This window comes from Humulus lupulus, chromosome 3, assembly GCF_963169125.1.
Source record: "Humulus lupulus chromosome 3, drHumLupu1.1, whole genome shotgun sequence".
Lineage (NCBI taxonomy): Eukaryota > Viridiplantae > Streptophyta > Magnoliopsida > Rosales > Cannabaceae > Humulus > Humulus lupulus.
Window position 1 is genome coordinate 192,050,895 of NC_084795.1, and position 7,978 is coordinate 192,058,872.

Here is a 7,978-nt window from a genome sequence, read left to right on the forward strand (position 1 = left end):
GATTTTACATGTTTTTGAGTCCTATTTACACTATAAATAGAGAACCAAATGGAGTAAAAAATCATCAGATTGGGGAAGGAGAGTAAAGAGTATTGTTGGAGAGAAAAACACTTATTTTTCCTATTTTTCTTTTACATTTTTGTGAGTGAAAACAATGCCTATTTTAGGCTAAATTCTCTTGTGGAAAGGCTAGAGTGGATTTCATGTTTAACATTATATTTTTAATATATTGATTCTTTATTTTGTTCTTCATTTCTATATATTTGTTACAATTAAATTTATTTTTTTCTAATTTTTATTCTAAATTTATTATTATCTTTTACATAAGTCTAGTCGTGCTCTTCTTATGTAATTTAGGTTTTTAATTTAATTTAGGATATTTGTTATATTATATGCTTTTTACTGCATTCTGCCATTGGTATTTTGTCGCTTCAAAGTATATAATATGATAGGTTTTTAAAATTAGAAGTTAGTATAATTTAATTAAAGAACATATTTTAAGGTGAGCTTTATTATATATATTTTCTAACTATAATTAATAGTGTAGAATTATAGTTGAGTAGAATGAATCAATTTTATTAAAATATATATATGTTTGCTTGAATGAAACTTATGCCTTCCATATTTTCTTTCTGATTCTAATTCCTCAATTTTGTTTATTTAATGTTTATATTCTTGTTCAAAGTTACATCATTTTAAAGTTTATTATTTCTGATTTACTCATCTTCCTTTTTACTTGTATTTTACCTCTCTGTGGATATGACATAGCCCGATTATTACTGCGACCGCTTAGGAGTTATTGGGCAATATCAATTTTTGGCGCCGTTGCCGGGGAGGTAATTCTACAATTAATGGTTTGCTTAGTAAATTAATTTTTTTTCTATATATATAAAAAAAAAGAAGTATAATTTTTAATTTCTCTTTTATTTTATTTTTCCTTAGTAGTTTTTTATTTATTTATTTTATTTATTCATTTCTTTTTTAAAATTTTATTTTTAGGTTTAGAATTTTATTTTCTAGATTTAGGTTTTTTCCAAAAAAAAAAGCCATAAAATTTTAAATCATAAAATTATAAAAAAAAAAATCAAACAAAGTATTGAGAACATTTGTGTAATTTTTTAAATTAGTAAAAACCAAACTTATTCTGTCTTAGAAAAATTGGTTCTTAAATAAGGTTTGTGTTAGCGTTACCCTGCAATCTTTTCTAAGAACTTCGGGGAGTTCTAGAAAAGCTCTTGGGCTAAAGTGGTACCTTGGCAGCCTTTCCAATTGGCCTGGGAACATTTTTGCTGTATACTTATTACATTATTACACATTTGCACTTATAATACTTAAAAAATAAAAAATATTTATGCCACGAAACAGAGACACACTAGGGAGATTTATGAGACAACAAGTAGAAACTTTAGAAAACTCTCCTAGTTCGTCGTTTTCTTCCATTCATTCAAACACTCCCGATTCACTGAGACTTCCTGAACCACCCACGATGGCTCATCTAGATAAAGTCCAACCAAGAACGCTACAGGAATATTTACATCCTACGCGTACAGCCACACCTTCATGCATAATGTATCCCAACAATATGCCGAATTTCGATTTCAAACTCGGCATGATTAACCTCTTACCAACCTTCCATGGGTTGGAAAATGAGAGTCCGTGCGTGCATATACGGGAATTCGAAGAGGTGGTAGCTATATTCAATAACCAAGCTGATGTCACCAACATTGTGAGATTGAAATTTTTTCCTTTCTCACTCAAAGACAAAGCAAAAAACTAGTTGTATTCCTTAAGGCCTAGATCTATCGGAACATGGGACGAAATGACAAAAGCATTATTTGCCAAATAGCTCCCGCCCCATAAGACTAGCAGCCTTAAGAGGCAAATCTCTACCTTCATCCAGAAAGACCATGAAACTTTCCATCAGGTCTGGGAGAGGTTTAGAGATTTGATAAATCAATGCCCACATCATGGATACGAAAGCTGGCGTCTGATCAGCTATTTCTATGATGGTCTCACAACCGGATAAAGACAATTCGTACAAATGATGTGCAATGGAAAATTCCTTCAAAAAGATCCCGATGAAGCTTTCGAGTACCTCGACGATCTCGCTGAAAAATCCTACACATGGAATGGACCGAGTCCTATGGACAAGCCACGATCAACTGGAATCTACCAATTGAGGGAAGAGGACAACGTCAAAAGCCAAATTGAATCATTGAGACAACAATTCAAGGCTTTAAAATCTCAAGAAGGTAGAGGAATCCACATGGCTGCAAAGGTAGAGACACGAGATCCATGCTTCATCTGTGGAGGGATAGAACATCAACCGCAAGAGTGCCCAACTCTTGGTAAGCTAAGAGGAGGAAATGAGGAACACTGCAATGCTTTAGGGGATTACAAGAAGCCTTATAACCCTTTCTCAAACACTTACAATCCCAGTTGACGCAACCATCCAAATTTCAGCTGGAAGGATTCGAACCAAGCATCTGGAAGCCAATGGAGACCTGAGCAGCAACAACCACCACAATCATACAACGCTCCTCAAAATAACATGCAGTCAAGTAATTCTCTTGAGAATAATTTGCAAATGCATGCGCAAACTTAGATAGCCTCAACTCAAGAGCTCAAATCTTGTTTCACACAAATGGTAGAGGAAATGAAGGACATGAAAATCCAAATGACAAAGCTAAACACTACTTTGGCGATTCAAGAGCATGGGAGACTTCCCGCTCAACCTCTAATCCATCAAAAAGGGCAACACATGGCACAAACCTCCTCCTCTGCAAATACAAATTTCAAAGAGGTTAATGCCATCACTACTCGAAGTGGTCAAAGTACGGTTTCATAGTTAACTAAGACAACGAGTACGTCAATGCCCGCTCCAGATGATGATGTGCCAATAAGCATTCCAGTAAAGGCACCCTTTCCTCAAGCTTTGAAATCCACTGGAAAGGTACTGGAAAATCATGGTGAAATCCTAGACCTTTTAACACAAGTGAAGATCAACTTGCCATTGTTGCATGTGATCAAACAAGTGCCGGCTTATGCCAAGGTAATCAAGGATTTGTGCACCGTTAAAAGAAAGCATCATGTCAAGAAAACTGCATTCTTGGAAGAACAAGCTAGCGCGGTAATTGACTGCAAAACAATGCCTAAGTACAAAGATCCTGGTTGTCCCACCATCTCATGCCAAATAGGGGAACAGGAATTTGGTCAAGCACTTCTAGACTTAGGAGCAAGTGTAAATCTCATGCCATATTCAATATACTTGCAATTATGTCTAGGAGAACTCAAGCCCACATCTGTGGTGCTACAACTGGCTGATCGATCAGTTAAGAAACCTCAGGGAATAGTAGAAGACGTTCTGATTCAAATTGAAAAATTCTATTACCCTGTTGATTTTCTCATCTTGGACACTCAATCTGAAGTGAGTATAGAGTCCAAAATTCCCATAATTCTCGGTAGACCTTTCCTCGCAACAGCAAATGCACTCATTAACTGTCGGAATGGTCTCATGAAAATCTCTTTTGGGAACATGACTCTAGAAGTGAATGTTTTCCACATCGGCAAACAACCACCTGACAACGATGAGTGTTTCCAATCCTATCTGATCGATACACTTATTTCGGAAGAGGTCGAATAGAAATACACGTCTAGTCATTTTAATCACCTCTTCCAAATTTCAGAAAGTTCTGAGCCCGATGAGTCTGTAATCAACCCTGAAATCGTCAAACACTCACAGGTTAAAATAACCATGTTTTGGAATCCAATCTTTGAGGAACTCCCTCCAGATCGAGAAACACCAAAACCATCTATTGAACAAGCTCCTCAACCAAAGCTGGCACAACTTCCCGAGGGTCTTAAGCATGTTTTCTTAGGAGCTGACAACACTTTTCCTGTCATAATATCCTCCAAGATCGATGCCACACAAGAACGCCAACTCATCAATGTGTTGCAAGAACAAAGAGATGCATTAGGATGGACGATAGCTGACATCAAAGGTATTAGTCCTTTAATTTGCTCCCATAACATTCAATTGGAAGACGGGGCTATACCGCGTCGTGACCCTCAAAGAAGATTGAACCCAACGATGAAGGAAGTAGTAAAGACTGAAGTCTTGAAACTTCTGGATTCTGGAATAATCTATCCTATTGCTGACAGTAAATGGGTCAGCCCAACTCAGGTTGTTCCCAAGAAATCTGGGGTAATAGTGGTACAAAATGAAAAAGGGGAACTTGTTCCTACCAAGGTCACAACTGGGTGGCGCATGTGCATTGATTATAGAAAGTTAAATGCATCCACCCCAAAGACCATTTTCCACTTCCATTCATCGATCAAATATTGGAACGTGTGGCAGGTCATCCTTTCTATAGTTTTCTCTATGGTTATTCAGGGTATTACCAAATCGAGATTGCCTTAGAAGATTAGGATAAGACCACATTCACTTGTCCTTTTGGTACTTTTGCCTTTCGGCGCATGCCATTTGGCCTGTGCAATGCTGCAGCCACTTTCCAGCGATGCATGATGAGCATATTTAGTGATATGATCGAGAAATGTATGGAAGTATTCATGGATGATTTGACAGTCTTTGGAGATTCCTTTGAATCAAGACTTCTCAATTTAGAGTCTGTGCTTAAACGTTGCAAAGAGAAAGGCTTGGTACTCAACTAGGAAAAGTGTCATTTCATGGTGCCATCAGGCATAGTCTTGGGGCATGTCGTGTTGGAACGAGGAATTGAGGTTGATCAATCAAAGATTGAACTCCTATCAAAGCTACCCACCCCCAAGACTGTTAAAGACATTCGATCTTTTCTTGGGCATGCAGGATTCTATAGGAGGTTCATACAAATTTTTTTGACAATTGCTCGCCCTTTGTCAAACCTCCTAGCAAAAGATGTTGTGTTCAGTTGGACACCTGAGTGTGAGGAATCTTTTCAAATGCTCGTTGCAAAACTCACTTCCGCCCCTATCATTCAACCACCAGATTGGAACTTACCGTTCGAAATCATGTGTGATGCTAGCAATTATGCTATAGGGGCCGTCTTAGGTCAAAGAAGGGAAGGGAAGCCCTTCGTTGTTTATTACACAAGTAGAACTCTTAACAGTGCTCAGATGAACTATTCTACTACTAAAAAAGAGTTACTTGCTGTAGTATTTTCACTTGACAAGTTTCGTTCCTACATGATTGGTTCACCTATCACAGTCTTTACAGACCATTCTGCCTTAAAATACCTCCTTTCCAAAAAGGATGCTAAGGCGCGTTTAATTAGGTGGATCCTTCTGTTACAAGAATTTGATCTGACCATAAAAGACAAGAAAGGAGTTGAAAACGTGGTAGCGGACCACTTGTCTCGTCTTGAATTTTCTGATTCCGCTGATGGCCCATCCATTCGAGATGACTTCCCTGATGAACATCTCTTCGCGGTCACTAAGTTGCCATGGTACGCTCATATCATCAATTACTTAGTGACTGGCGAACTTCCAACTGCATGGAGTGCACAAGATAAACGTAAATTTTTGGTTGAGGTTCGTGACTTCTATTGGGACGAGCCATATCTTTTCAAGTATTGCCCCGACCAAATTATGAGACGTTGCATTCCAGATGATGAAATTTTTAGTGTTCTGAACTTTTGTCATAATGAAGCTTGTGGTGGTCATTTTTCTATGAAAAAGACTGCTGCAAAAATCTTACAGTGTGGTCTTTATTGGCCCACTTTGTTCAAAGACACTAACAATTTCTGTCGATCATGTGAAAGGTGTCAGAAATTAGGTGCCCTGTCCCGGCGAAATATGATGCCATTGAACCCAATTCTTGTAATAGAAATATTCGATTGTTGGGGAATAGACTTTATGGGACCATTTCAACCTTCTTCTGGCTACCTTTACATTCTCCTCGCCATAGACTATGTCTCAAAATGGGTGGAAGCTGTGCCTTGTCGAAATAATGATAACACAACTGTTGTGAAATTCTTAAAGGAAAATGTGTTATCTAGGTTTGGCACACCTCGGGCTATCATAAGTGCTCAAGGCACCCATTTTTGCAACTATTCTTTTGAGACCTTAATGCAAAAATATGGTGTAATTCATAAGGTTGCATTGCCTTATCACCCACAGACAAATGGCCAAGCTGAGTTAGCCAATCGAGAAATTAAGCAAATTTTAGAAAAGACGGTTAATCCTAACTGCAAAGATTGGTCCTCACGACTTCTCGATGCTCTCTGGGCATACCGCACTGCTTACAAAACTCAACTTGGTATGTCTCCTTATAGGCTAGTCTATGGTAAAGCCTGCCAACTTCCTGTTGAGCTGGAACACAAAGCTCATTGGGCAGTTAAAAGCCTAAATTTTGATCTCAAGGCGACAGGACTCAATCGTAAGCTTCAGTTGTCAGAAATTGAAGAATTAAGAAACAATGCTTATGACAACTCTAGGATCTACAAGGCTAAAATGAAAGCGGTTCATGACAAGCAGATCTTAAGAAAATAATTTGAGCCAAACCAACGAGTGCATCTTTATGACTCTCGTCTGCATATCCACCCTGGAAAACTGAGATCAAGGTGGACTGGCCCATATGTTGTGAAATCTGTCTTTCCCAACGGTGTTGTTGAGGTCATAGACCCAACTGATGGGAGAGAATTCCAAGTAAATGGCCAACGACTGAAACACTACATAGAGAGGGTGACCCAGCCTGAAGAAGTCACCCTCATGGAACTGGTTTACCAAGTCTGAGTAGTGTTCCAAATTGTTTGTACATAGGTTTGTTTTCTGTTTATTTCCCTTTTGTCATTTTATTTTATTTGTTATCATTTTGTGTTTTCAATTCTTCATGTTTTAGAGAATCAATGTTCGCTCTATCACTCGACACTCGCTATCCAGGCGTTCTCTTTCCCTACTCTTTTACATTTATTATCTTTTGAGACATTGAGGACACTGTCATATTTTGGCTGGAGTGGTGAGCATATTCATGCATGTTCATGTTGATTTTTGTCATATTAATATTTTCACGGTCAAATTTTTGAAAATTACTTATTTATTTTTGCAAAATGTTACTTTTGAGTCAATTTTTGTTATCTGTATTACTAAGAGTTTCTCTAGAGTTACCTAATGCACATGCCAAATGTTGTGGTAAGATGGTTGTTAGCACATATTTGCTTAGAAATTTTTCATGTTTAAGTAATTCATTCTTTTGTGTGAGAAGTGAGACTTGAGAAAACAACTTTTAAATTTTTATTGATTCTTAGAAATGGTTATAATTATTTGGACAAGGTATTGTGGTATGAGTGGATGATGTTTTAGGGATAATATTTTCTATAGAAAAATCTTATTAGAGAGCCTTTTATTATGTTGTTCATGAAAAAGAAAATGAACAAAAAATAAAATAAAAAAAAAGAAGAAAAAGAAAAGAGAAAAGAGAAAAAAAAAAAGAAAAAAAAAAGGAGAAAGACGCAAGAGAAATATTTCTATCATTTTCAATTATGTTGTCTCTTGTGTCCAAAAAAAATGTGTGTTTATTAATTGTTGACGGTAAGAACTCGTCAACGAAGTTAAGTTGGAAAAATTATCAAATTAAAATCGCTAATTGGAAAGCTATGAAAACTTGAACAATGACTCAAGAACAATGGAATAACAGCAATGGAGAATTCAGTATCTCATTCACACTAATGTCTCTGCTACAGTAAAATTTCCAACCCCCTCTCAGGCGGCCTTCGAATTCAATTTATAGTAGGCTCTAACGGCCTTAGGTACATAGTGGTCCAGGGGACCAAGAGGTACAAACGTACTGTACTAGGGAAGTGGCTTCAGAGGTTGTGGCTGTACATCCCGTACAGGGGCAGGTGTCAGGAGGATGTCTCCACTACTTGTCTGTACCCCTTCCTGAGGCGTGGTAGCAGGCGTGTTGGCGCAGGAGGTAGTGGTGTCGGCTCTGACCTATGACCGTAGACGTACGGACCACGATCCTCACTGGTACTGGCATCCG

At 37.7% G+C, this 7,978-nt stretch overlaps 1 non-coding gene across 1 annotated transcript; it reads right to left on the reverse strand.

Moving 5' to 3' along the window:
• Positions 1 to 1,867: 1,867 nt before the first annotated feature.
• Positions 1,868 to 1,974, reverse strand: LOC133827760 (small nucleolar RNA R71). The gene has a single exon (XR_009890412.1). It is a non-coding gene; the product is annotated as a small nucleolar RNA R71 (small nucleolar RNA).
• Between the last annotated feature and the right edge of the window lie 6,004 nt (positions 1,975 to 7,978).